Here is a 13580-nt window from a genome sequence, read left to right on the forward strand (position 1 = left end):
GTCTTTTGAAAATAAACATTGCCAGCAAAGTTGCGGGTCCACCACTCTGTGTGCGCTCTGACAGCGCTGCGGAGCCGTGGACGGGATGGCAAAAGGGGGAATTTGATATGAGGAATAGCTCAGAAACGAGTCTGTTAGCATATTGTTTCAGTGAAATGCCAGACCTGCTAGAGTTTATCAAAACAAAACCAGCAATAGCTGCTTTTTGTTTTGAAGTCACACTATAGCAGGTACAAGGAAGAAATACCTCTCTTTAAGCAATGTATTTGCATTTTTATATCTTAAAGGGTCAGAAACAGACATGGGAAATCAATAGCTCTCCTTGCACTGCATGAAATGAATCAGTAACTTTGGAAACACTGCACTGAAGAAAACAAACTGAATGAACAGCACATGGCTTTTAAAGACATCCTCATGTGACATTCCTGGTGGGTTTGGGGTGATAAAGGACTGAGTATTTTCCAGCACAGCGCCTGCAAGAAAACCAAACCAGAACACAAGGCAAAGCACCATTTGACAATGCCCACTCCAAGATGAACTGGGAAGTGTGTGTTAGCGCAGCCATAAGAAACCTGATAGTGTATTGTGCCTATTAACCATCTGTGAGGGAAAAGGTCATAGACCTGGGTTTTGCCACTCACCTGGAGTGCCGTCTTACCTGGCTATCACAGATCTGACAGCTGGCTTCAGCAAGTGCTTCAAATCACTGCTCCTGGAACACATGCCCAGCTTGAGTGGAAATGGGACATGTGCTTTTGGGATGTGCTGAGACTTCTGTAGGCCACTCCAGTGACCAGATTGGACCACTTCAGGTACCAAGTGATGTATAAATGTAGCAGAACGTGCCACGTAGTAAAACCTCTACTGCCTGGGTTTCCCTTTTTCCTGTTCATACAATTTACAATTAAAATGCTGGGAGCTATTTGCTGTGTGCTGTTATTTTGAGTAAGAATCTTCCAGGATCAGTTCATCATAAATGCAGAAACCATGCTCCATAATAACTGGTTAGGTATGCCACCTGATCCTGTCCAAGCTCCCGAGCTATTTGGTTTTATGTAACAAATCCAGAAGTGATATAGGGGTGTGCAGCATTTGCTATTCAGGTTCACATGATTGGCAGGTCTCCGAAATCACAGTAGGTGATAATTCAGATACCTGAGCTGAAAATTCTACTTCATTGACAGTCAGAGGGCTATTAGGCAAACTGAAGCCATTAACAACAGGTGATCAGACAACCAGCTGCCATCAGACTGTGTCCTGTCTAGGAAGCAACCTGGGTACTCTGCCTGCATCTCCTTAGACCCTGTGCTAGGTAATCCCATTCCCAACCTGAACTAATCCAAATGGTCTAAGAGTCCAAGTGAAACAGCTTGGTTTGAAATGACTGTATACAACAACTGTAATTGTGAAGCATACATGGTGATGGTGGGGTGTCCTTGGTGCATCTCCTGCTACTCAGGGGGTGCAGCTGCTCCATGCCCTAATGGTTTCAACACAGAGCTGCTCCAAAGATACCATTGATAATCCATGTGCAAACAGGGCCTGAAAAGGCCCCAGGCAAGCCTGGACTACAGTGGAAGAGAGTAGGAAGATGATGTAAAGTTGTCTGTGTCCCTCAGTCTCCCCAGTCAAAGAACCCTTGAGAACTGAGTGCTCTTGCACATGCTACAGTAAGGACAGAGCGCTCGGAACAAGGATGAGTGACTCTGAGCCATGTGAAGGCCTGGAAGCTTCATTAAAGCACTACTACCCTAACGGGGCTCCCACTGATAAATGAAACCTGCTGACTTTGAGATGAGCAGAATGAGGCTTTTGCATCAATGTATACAAAACAGGGATTGCCCGATGGGAAGTGAAGACCCACTGATAGCACAGGAGCAATAAAGAGCTGATCCTACCTCCATTAACTTTATTGGGAGTAGAACAAAAATATTTAAGTGGAGACTGGCATATCACATCTATCTAATCTAAAGTATCTCAGGATTTATGTTATGATATCAGCCCTGAGACAGACAGATGAAATATTGCTCCTACTACATTTAATTTATAATCTTCATCTCACTAAACCTGCACCTACCTATGGTCCCCATTACCAAAGTAGCTGAGTGGCTGCCAAGCACTTAGACATATAAATAAAACAGCAGAGACTATTTTGTTCTCTGCCTTCCTGCTTTTCCTGTAGTTTGTAAGATGCCCTGCAAGGTTTGCTCTTGTTCTGTTTAAGGTTTTGTGCATAAGTGGATGGAACCAGAAATCTTTGGGTTGGTTTTAAATTTCTGAGGGAAAACAGATATGCCACAAAAGAGGTGCACATTTATTTTGGAATAGATTGAGATCAATTGCTATCAAAAGGATAAGAGCAAGTAGCAGAATCTAGCTTCAGGAGCTGTGAGAATTCCATTGCATAAGCTCACCAACTTCCCCTGTTGGTTCACAATCCAGACTGTTCCCACCAAACGTCATGGGAGGTCATGTTGGTGGAAGGAGGGATCTCAGAAAGCAAAGTCCAATATCCTGGATGGCTTTGACTATTAAGACAGACATACCTGGCATACCAAAGGAATTTGTGTAACTGAGTAAATGGGATGCTGTGTTTGGAAGTTTCCAGAGCTTTCACACGGCTCGTGCCTTTATCCCTAGATGTGATAAACAGCCATGGCAGAACTCCAAAGTGAAACAGTGCAGAGGTGTCCAGTCCATGTCTCATGGAGGTGGCTGTATGCTTTTGACTGTCAGCTACAGACAGAAAGTTGATCACCAAGGACAGTAAAGATGTGCACTTCCCCTCTTTATAACCACATCCCTCCAGCCCTGAGCAGGCAGTGCTGCAGTGACCAGCTCTTCAGAGAGGTGCTCTCAGGGCACATGGTGGTGGTTGTGGCTGGAACAAGACATCCAGTACCAAAGTTACCACTTCTCTGGGCCATGTTCTCAGCCTAGTTCTCATCGTGGTCCATGTTCATCATGTGGTGATCAGCAGCCGCATCTTGGGAGAGTTCAAGATGGAGCAACAGATGCTCTGAGACTGGTCCAAAAGGAGGAACACAAGACGTTTCCAAGTGAGCCCTCCAAAGCTGGACAGAACTATATTTTGTCTTTTCTCTTTCTGGCTGTTGCTAAGCTCATGAATCTCTGCCAATGGATAAACAGATAGTCCTGGACCCTTTTCATAATTGTTTCTGGATATATCCTTCCTCAATCTTATTCTGCACAAAACTTCTTGAATAGCTCATTTAAGGAGAAAACACTTGAAAAGTATATTAGCAAACTCTTTCAGTGGGGTAAAACCATCAACATGGAAAATTCAAGTTTTCAAGAGAGCCATTAAGCGTGATTAAACCTTTAAAAAGGGAGAACAATGAATGCAGCCTTGTATTTAGCAATTTCATATCTTTAATTGTACAAAGATTTTCTTTAAAAGCACAAGCCTGAAAGGAAGCTGAATGTTACAGTATTTACTGAAGGAAAGCAATGAGAGAAGGCCTGTTCACTAGCTAATGGAGTGAAGCCCAGAAATAATGACAAAAAAGCGGTAACGACTGCTCTCCAACACAACATATATAAAAGAGGGAGCCATAAAAAGGCAACAATTCTTGACTTAGCTTTGAGTTTCACAATGACTGTGATTACAGATAGCAAGTCGAAGACCATATAAGCCACGATGAAATCTAGTTGGCTTTGCGATTGAGATTCAAGTGAAAAAAGCAAAAAAGCAACAGGGACACAGAATCTGTGCAGCACAAATTTTGGATGGGGTATGAGAAATGGAAAGAAAGGAAGAAAGAGAAAGACCATCAAAAAGTTCAGCAGAAAATGAATATATTCTTGCTAGTACCATCTAATAATAAACACAGTAGTGGCCAGATCCTTAACTGAACTGAACTGGCAATGCTGGTGATTCAGCTAGTTCGCTGTTCCTGAGGATGTGAATACCACACAGTCACACACAGCCTGGCATACTTTAGCTTGTGCCATGTTGCAGCATCTTTCACACACAGAGAAAACTTTGCCTATCGGGAACTAGAATAAAAAGGAAAGAGGGAGGCTAAAGTAAAGCTGATTAAAGCATACAATAATTATATTTATAATACATTTAATGCTAGTTTAATTATAAGTGCTACTTTAAAGAGAAATAATTTTGAGACACTTTAAGGATGCTTGTTAATTGCCAGCTTTATTTTTCTTGATCAGTATTTTTAAAAAGCAGTGTTAAGATCTGATCTGCAATTTCATGTGTACATGGCTTTCTTCATAAATGTAATGCTAAGAATATATATGCATGTAATTTTCCATGACAGAGGTATGTTATCTACCTCAGTTGCAGCCTTAGGCACACTTTAAATTTTAGTGGGCAGCTTTCTATTGTGCTTTTCCTAAAGCTTTCCCTTTATATTTCTATAATACCTTGAAAGTGCAACTTTCAGTCATTCGTTTCTTTAGAAAACAACAAAACCAAAGTTTTTAATACTTGTGGTTCTAGAGAAATAATAAAAAAACCCTAAACAAAACAAAAAAACAACCCTGAAACATAAAGACACAAAGCCCAGAAGACAAATGGAAAGAAAAAAAGTATAGAAATTGCATAAGTATAGAAACTGCAGAAGTAGAGAAATGGCATAAGTATAGAAACTGCAACCTGATGGCCAGTGGCAGGAGAGCACCAGCCCAATATTGGTGGTCCTGGGCAGGGGCATGTAATATATGGCATGCTACAAACCCAGCAAACTCACAGGGAGGAGGATGACTGAGGTTTAATGCTGCCATATAGAAAGATTGAGCAGAACCGTATTAGCTCTGTGAGGAGTTCACCTAAACAAATGTATTGCACTTACACAGAGTAATATAAACTGTAAGCCTGTTATTTAAATTCATGACTACTTGCATGAGCAGTGAAATAAAACCAAGGAGCTGAGGAGGAATGGGGGGTAATGTACAAGTGGCAGCGTGCTGGTGGACAGAAGGACAATGAAAATGGGGACCATTTCAAAGACTACAAAAAACAGTTTGTGTGAAAAACATATGAGAAACTCTAATGCATACCATGGAACTAGCTGATTGCTGATGATGGCCATATGGGATATGTCTGATAGAGATGATCAGTGTAAAGAATCAGATGAAAATGCTGCTACAGAACAGACAGAATTGCAGACTCATTCACTGAATATTTTCCTTTGGAAGAAAGACAACCTGGTGGACAAAGACAGATACAATCCTTTCTTCAGGTCTGTATTGAATATGAAGTGGTTTGTGAGCCTGATTGATAGGTTGCTGGTAGATCTGTTGGCTTAACATGCTACCTGTCTCTCTGCAAAATCTTGCCTTATATCATGATAGTGCTCATTAGAGCATCAGGACTGTAGTAATAATGTTAATCCTCTTTGCAGTAGTAAAGTGATGGAACATATATACCCTTTAGACTAGTCTGGGTTATCCTGGGATTTCCCAGCTCTCTCTGGACCAGCATATGACTCAATGCAAAACAACCTGCTTAAACCTTGGAAGAAAGCTTTAGGCCTGCTCCAGTATTGGGCATAGCCAATGGTATTTCCTTTGCTTTGATTGTGTAAATAAGTTAAAAAGATATGATCCTGGAAAGATTATCTTGGGTTTTTTTGGCATGGTAAATGGACAACAAGCACTGAGACCAGATAATCCCAGTACTGGATTGGAGCAGGTGCCTGAAGCTGGGGGATCCTTGCTTTGGGAAATGGCCCCGCTGCTGAGACTTACCAAGTGGGCATAGCCGTTAGAAGATTCCAGCAGGAAAGGGTCCCTCCAGCATTGGCTATTAATTTTGGAACACTTACTTACATTTTCAATGAAAAAGATGGTTCAATCCTAGATTGAGGACTCCTGGTACCTCTGAAAATAACATCCAAAGTTGAGCCATGCTTCTTATTAGAAGCACTGCTAATAGCTGTAAAACGATGTACTGATATCTCCTGTAGTCACACTAGCTCTGGAACATGTTGACTGGAGGCATCATCGCAAAGCTCTTGCCTGACAAATAAAGAAGAGGACCACCCCTGTAATTTAGATTTTGCAGCCTGCCATCAATTAAGTTGTATGAAAATCACTAGTCTGAATAGAGTGTTTGTGTGGGAAAGGTGAATGAAAATGCTTACAATGCACTACGTACACTGAGGTTTTCTAATCAAGAAACAGTGCAAATACAGAGTTCCACTGTCTAAAATAAAAGCAAACTAAACCTGATTTCTCTGTGCCACAGTCCTTAACAATGGTAATAACATGCACTTAAGCAGGGTGATATTTTGTGATTACAGTGAAAAAATTACATCCTTACATAAATGAATTTATTAATTGATTTGTGAATGCTACATCCTTGACACTCCCAGGACTGTGCCCTTTTTTTCTCCCAATGAAACACTTAGGCAATTATTCTTTATGCTTAAGGGAGGAACGCCTGGGTGTACAATGGCTTCTGCATTAGTGAAGTTGCTGTGATATCGTTTGCTGTTTGCATCTACTAACTTGTGGTGACCAGAAGCCATTATTTCTAACAGATACAATGGCAACCAGGAACGTTACTCTCACAATACTGAAGAATGCAAATGCATTATCTCATGACCTCCAAGGATATGGTATGTGGCACTGCCGTTCAAAAAGTTTTGAAACTGGTTTGCAATGTATTTACGTCTACTTGGTCATAGACAATTACTCCTGTCACTCGTTTTGTTTTGACCTCCGAGGGGAATGAGTGGCTCACATACGTGATCTTTAAAAACACGTTCATATGAGGAGCAGGAGGGCTCGGAGGGAGCAGGTTGAGGAAGCATAAGAGGAATGAGCTCTTGTGGGTCAGGAGTGAAATAAAAGCTTGGTCACATGGGAAAACAGCAAACAAGGAAGCAAAGCTGTTGAAGAGATTTTTTAGCTCCCCAAGGGACAATAATAGTTAAACAAAGGTGATTTAAAAAGCATACCCCAGACCTCCACTAGCCATTCACCAGTGCTGGTCCATCGTATCTTGTCCTTGTGCAAGCTGAGCCTCTCTGGCTCAAGGAAGGTGCCTTTGCTTAAACCAAGCCTGAATTTGGCCCAGCAAAGCAAGGAAGAGAGGTGTACTAGTGGAAGAGCACAGTGAGAAGCACACACTGAAAGCCAGGGACTGCCAGGGTAAAAAATATCCCGAATGGATTAGGCCACCAAGATCATAAATGGTAACTGTGCCCCGTGTCTGCCACATGGGTGTGAGTGACCATGACTGAAACCTAGCTGAAAGCTGACATTTGCATCATTTTTTATTTCTTTTGGTTTTCTCCTCATTATCTTACTGTAATGAAATGGTAAAACCATCTCCATACCATAATTGTGCATTTCTTGTATCAGCAAGCTGGCAAACAAATTTGACCTTCAGCCTTTGTTTTATTGTTAGTTTTTTTAGGGTCACTGGAGCCCCCAGTTTCCTAGCTTTGCTTTATAATGCATTTAGAATAAAGCATTCCCAGCTTGTTTTCACCTTTGTTTTGCTCTCCCACTCACACACACACATATACAGACATGGTTCCATTTCTACTGGATCCTTCTGCTTTCTACTGGTTCCTTCTCCTGGATCTTTTATCCAAGCAAGTTTTAAAGACCCCAGATGAAGTGCTGTTTCAACATTATCACTGCAGCACAGAAAAATTCAACAGGTTGCTGCTTTTTAAGAAATGCAACCAAAATTTGAACTTTCTTACTTATTGCCTATTTGTATTCTCTGATATCTCACTGATCCCAAATCCAAAGTGCATCTTTGGCTGCCTACGGAATACCCCGGGATGACCAGTTGCCATGCAAGAGGTTGCTGTCTGCCTCCTGCTTTCCCTGATGCTCTGGAAAAGGATAAATCCTGTCATGTGGACACCTGGAACAGCACATGCTGCTGAAGGGCACAGCAGAAACTCCATCAGTGCAAGGGCAAAGGTGCTACAGCATCTCTGATGCAGCACCTCTTCATAACCTCTGCACTGGGAGAAGTATGGCATCCTGGCATTCAGGGAGTGGGGAGTAGCAAACATCTCCCATTCCCTTGCTCCTTTGAGGAAGCATATGGAGGAAGGGACCCATTTCCTGGCTGCAGAAAAGGAGCAGCTCATAGGACCAAGCGCCTGGTGGAAAGTTAGCGCACATTTCTGTGAGCAAGTGACAGAAAGGGAGTGCAAAAAGAAAATGACATGGGTTAGATCAAATGAAATCTCAATGGAAGCTCAGAGAAGTGCCATCAGGCCCTCAATCCATGCTTTCTTGAATTGCCTACTGCAGTGCCAGCTATGGGGACCATTAGAAATGCCTTCAGAGGAATGCAAAAATGAGTATGTCCATAATGACACATACATCTAAAAATAGACCCAAATCCTGGGAGATCCTCTATTGGATAGTTTCTACATCTCAGGAACAGGAGCCACACAAGTGCAGGAGCAGCCTGAGGAAGGTGGCTCCTTTGAGGCTCTTCAGGAACCCTGTCCCATGTTCAGAAAAGCTACCATTGCACAAGGCTATTAGGAGCTGTGCTGTGTCACTGGGGCTAAGAAGTACTGTCAGTCAGTATGGTTTTGGCTTAGGAAGGTATTACTAGAAAACTAGCCTTTAAGAATGGGAACAAGCTTCTGCAAAACAATTGTCATCACAGAAATTTTCTATTTCTTGTGACAACTCCCATGATATTTACCCTGCACAGAGGAGGATTAAAATACTGGGGAAAACCACTGTGAGAAACAGAAAACAGTAGCAATACTGATCCTGCAAAAGGGGAACACTTTCCCCATCTCTAAACTGCTTTTCTCATCTGATTGAAGCTGGATGCATGCACAAGAATTTAGTTGGACCAAGACTATTGTATCTGTGACACCAGGTCAGCCTGTGGCTCAGCCAGTCACTCATGCACTAAACTTGAATAGAAAGATGCTGGAAATCCCATAAAGAAACGTGCTTATAAGCAAAATGGCAGTATTTCTTTTTTCCTCACAAATTGAACATTACTTCCAGGTACAAAGGATGAATCTATCCTGTCTTGACTTTGTTTGAAACAATAGGCTTACTTTATTTGTGTTTCACCCAGTTCCACTTTGTATTTTAACAACAAAGATGTGGTTTCTACCACATTTGTGGGAACTTACCCGCTACCAGGACCCTGCCAAAATGGTCCAAGCTTGGCCACCGAATGACTAGTCATTTCCATGCCTGTGCCAAGAGACAGGCGTGTCTCACCAGCAGTGCCTGTGAGAGCTGGTGAGACTGTAATGGCTGAGAAGGAAATCATTCCCGAGGTGGCCTTAAGAAAATGATGAGAGAGGCAGGCAGTAATTTGACATGAGAAAGGATGAGAAAGCATAGGAAAGCCGGAATGGGGGCATCTGTGGCATTCAGGCAGGGCGTTTTTGTCGTCATTGGGTTTGGGGGCATTTTTAACACCCATATGGAAGGATAATGCAGTATATGGATGGCAGTGAATATAAGTGGCTTGAAAACAAAATAAACAAGCACTTGACCAAAGACACTTTGTGGATACAATTGCTAATCCAATCCAATGGAGATGGGTTTCACAAGGGCCTCCTCTTGTCCTGAAACATCTTATTCTCCTTGTTAAAAGGCATTTAAAAGCACAAAATACTTTTATTAAAAATGCTTTTCAGGGCTAAATGACGTTAAGAGCACTTTCTATAGCTTGCATTGCTATTTAGGAGAGCATGTTATTTCTTTTTAATTTGCTCACTCATTCCTGAATAACTTTTCATAGGACTCCAGACACTGCAGTGTGACAGCTAAACCAAGGAGCATCGGATGCGATGGAATTGCTCTACAAGCAACCTTGCCAAAGGCCCTTTTGCTGCACAAAGCTGGCTCTATCTTTGTATATTGAGGGAGCTAAATCAATGTTAAATGCTTGGCTCTTTTCACAGGACAATGACCAGGACCTAAGCTTCGTCCTTCCTTTTTGATTGACACTTGAAACGTTGAGTTGGAATCAGCCAGAGGCACTGCTACAAGCTTGAAGCCTCTGCTGGGGATAACAACTGGTGACATCTGCAGAAAGGCCGACAAAAGGCAGTTGAAAGCCGTGTTTGTTGCTTTCCCCTCTCAGATCTCCTCTCTTTCATGGAGCTCCTTACTTGCTTTAATATTATGATTCAGCACCTGGCTCTTTTGAACCTTGCTTTAAACTTCAAAAGGCGAGGTGGTATTAACAAACATGAAACGAAAAAGTGGCAGTAGTTTGATTTACTGTTGTCGTCTTATCAAGGGGGTTTTTTGTCACCAGCTGCCACTTTCTGTCATCTTTGGAACCATTATCATTTCTCTAAAATCTAAAAGACTCCACTTAATAACAGCTTTGAATACAGGCAGGATCAGTAACCTATACAGTTCTGGGATGACAGAACCATCAAATGAAAAGCAAGATGTTGCCAAAAAAAAAAAAAAAAAAAATCCTTTTAAAAAATAAAAAAAAACCCAAACAAAAAAACCAACCCAAAACCCAACAATAAAACAAATAAAAGCTGTAGTACTTCTAAGTGACCTTGATTTCAGAATTAAACAAATCAAGCGCAATTCCATTGTTCTTTTTGGGTACGTTCTGCACTTTCCTTGCAACATTTCTTTTTTGTTCTCAGGACTAAGGGAAAACAAAGCCAAGGCTTCCAGAAAAACTGCTCAGCACACAACAAGCACTTGGTATCACATGAGCACTGTAAGCTCCTCACTTGTAAAAGCGCCAGTGATAATTGCCAGTCTTGTTTCACTGCTGTCCTAATGCAGCAGCTTTCATTCAGCCCGAGATGGAGCCCTGAAAGCTGCTTCGCCAGGGCAGACTCACTGGTAGCAAATCTATTTAACTCTCACTTTTACAGCACTTTTCCATGTTTCTCAGCTGTCTTTCCCAGTTTCAGAACCTGAAATACCCCTGCACCTTGTCAGGTGGGTTTGCCCATCACTGCTTTCCAGGCTCAGTTAAAAGCAATCAAATAAATGCAAACAAGTTTTTGACCACAAACCTACTGTGCTTTCTTACTTGTCACCTCACTGTCCTCTATAGGAAACTCATCTTTGCCCCTTTCATTGGTTGTTTTATAATGGTATACATAATGAACTTACTTGGAAGGAGAAATACCTCCTGTTATCTTCTAAACTCATAACTCATTTGATGAACATCTGTTTACCAGCACTCACCTTTATCTTACAGAGATTTGAACTTTAACTTGTGCTTCTGTGTGTTTTGGTAGTCACTCTGTGTGTGCAAAAGAGTGAAAATTGCCAAAGGGATCCCCTCTCCTGCCCCAGCAAAGTGTTTTCCTTCCCACTAGCTATGTGCAATGCAAGGCAACAGGGAAAAGGCTGCTCCAAAAGGTTTTCCCCCAGCATCTCATTGGCCAGTCTCCCTGCCACTGCCCATCAACCCCTTTCCAGACCCTTTTCATCACAGGAATCTGTGGTAGTTTAGTTTCACCATCTCTTGCTAAAATGAGAATGAAAACAACAAAGTGAGAATCCCCTGGACTGTGAAAATGCTGATGGAAAAACACGATTGCCAGAATCCAAAGTTGATTTCTTTTGGATCGGGATATGTCAAAACTCATACAAAAATGAGACAAGGATTGCTAAAAATACCCATTATCTTCTGACGGAAGGCTCACTGTATAATCACAACGAGGTTTTCTCACAGAGCATGTCCACATTTGGAATTTTAGTCATTTTAACAAGTGTTAATTACCACATGCTAACTAGCAGAAGTGTGTGTGGGGGGAGATGTTGTATATTTATTTGCTCCAGACTTGGAACATATTAGAAAGTAGGCTCTATTCCAGTTTGCTGTCATATGAATGAATGTGTTACCCGATTACAAATGAAAGATATCACAAGAAAATGTAAGTAAGGATCTTCCTCTGATACATACTTTGATGAGGAAACTCAGAATATATTTACCATATCGAATCAAGGGGAAATCTGGGCTTGGGCCTATTAAAGGAACAGAACAAGAAACACAGGAACAGAAGCAATGTGCCTGTGTAGGGTGGAGAACAAGAGAGAGGTGGGTTTTTTCGTTTTACCCATGAAAACCAAGAAATTCTAAGAGAAAGAACATGCATGGGAAAGCATTGGTGCAACTGGATCAATGCCCCTAAAAGATTTAGGATGAATGCAGGAGAACAGCTGATGACCATATTACGTATGTACATATATACATGAATATAGATATAATCACTTGTGTAATTCAATTACTATATGGTTAGTATATTCAATCATATATATCCATAAACTTAGCAACATATATGTATTTTGAACATACAGGAGCTGAATTTCGGCTTTACAGTTTCCTTGACGGATTTTGGAAATGAGGAAAGGGAGATTGGCATTTTCTTAAGATCACTGATGACATAATGCAAGATAAATATCTGCCAGACCAAGAAAATAGAGAGCATCAGAAGAACGTGAAGGCGTAATCTCCACGTGTGATTTATACCTTTATAGTCTATAGAAATTGCTTGGGATAAATTTCCAGAACAAGATGTGCAGCATTAAAATAATCCCAGGCACTCTACCAGGAGGTGTTCAGTGCTTGCAGAACAAACCAAAAAAGGGAACTGGAGGGTTACATGGAATCTGTGATTCAAGGTGAAAACTGCTGACGTTGGAGGAATACCTTCAGAAGGAGCATCTTGCTGTGTGGAAAGAGTCACAGGACTGGATGGAAATGTCCCAGAAGCCTGCATTTACTTCTAGATTAAAAAAAACCCAACCAAGCGACCAACCAACCACCAAACAGAAGCATTACAAGGATTCAGCCAGATCCAGAAACTCTTATGTATATTTGCAAGTAGTTTAATCAACATGCAACCACAGCCAGGCAAATAGAATGAGAAAAAAGTAAGACATATAGATCTGTATGAAATAGCTTTCTACATAGTCCTCTGCATACTTGTTTTTAGGAGAAGCAGTGAATGGAGATTGTTTCTTCAGAGAGAATGAGGATGTGGATCTGTTTCAAACTCACGGCATAATATAAAGTGTTTTAGAAAGAAATTACTAGAATAAATAACCTGTAAAACTGATCAGATTGCTAGTAAATACAGTAAGGAATGTGATTAATAACTGAGTTCAAATATATATCTAAAAAGAGTTATAAATTCTTCAGAGGGAAGTCATGCACACAAACCTGCCAGAGTTTTAACAAGAGATCGCAAACTTAATAATTTGCTCATTATTTAGTGGGTTTTCAAAACTCTGTTCATAACCTTCCTCACTGTAAATTCCATTAAAAGAAATGTAAGAAACTTCTAATGTGGTTTAGTAAGCGACGAACAGATATGAAATAAAAGCTAAGAGCAAGTAGAAATCACCATTTTAATGATGGAGTCGAGGTTACCGATGTGATTTGAAGAGGACCTGGTCGCTCTGTACATCCGTTAATCATGGGGAAAAGGTGTGAACTCCGAAATAGCAATAGTTTCTGACAGAAAATATACTGGAGAGCTGCAGCAAAAGCTGACTGAAAACTGACATAGAAACTCACAAACTGAATGCTGGGGTTGGGGAAAGGCAGGTGAAATTCAGTGTTTGGTATTTATAAAGTAAACAGGAAA

The 13580-nt window shown here is 41.2% G+C and overlaps 1 long non-coding RNA gene across 1 annotated transcript; it reads left to right on the forward strand.

Annotated features, from left to right (window-relative positions):
* The first annotated feature begins 691 nt into the window (after positions 1-691).
* Positions 692-11217, forward strand: LOC133209659 (uncharacterized). The gene is made up of 3 exons (XR_009724721.1): positions 692-812; positions 6525-6602; positions 9740-11217. It is a non-coding gene; the product is annotated as an uncharacterized LOC133209659 (long non-coding RNA).
* Positions 11218-13580: the final 2363 nt, after the last annotated feature.

The sequence above is a fragment of the Neopsephotus bourkii genome, unplaced genomic scaffold, assembly GCF_033783945.1.
Source record: "Neopsephotus bourkii isolate Nb327-2 ecotype Australia unplaced genomic scaffold, CSIRO-AGI_Nbou_v1 NB_354, whole genome shotgun sequence".
Classification (NCBI taxonomy): domain Eukaryota; kingdom Metazoa; phylum Chordata; class Aves; order Psittaciformes; family Psittacidae; genus Neopsephotus; species Neopsephotus bourkii.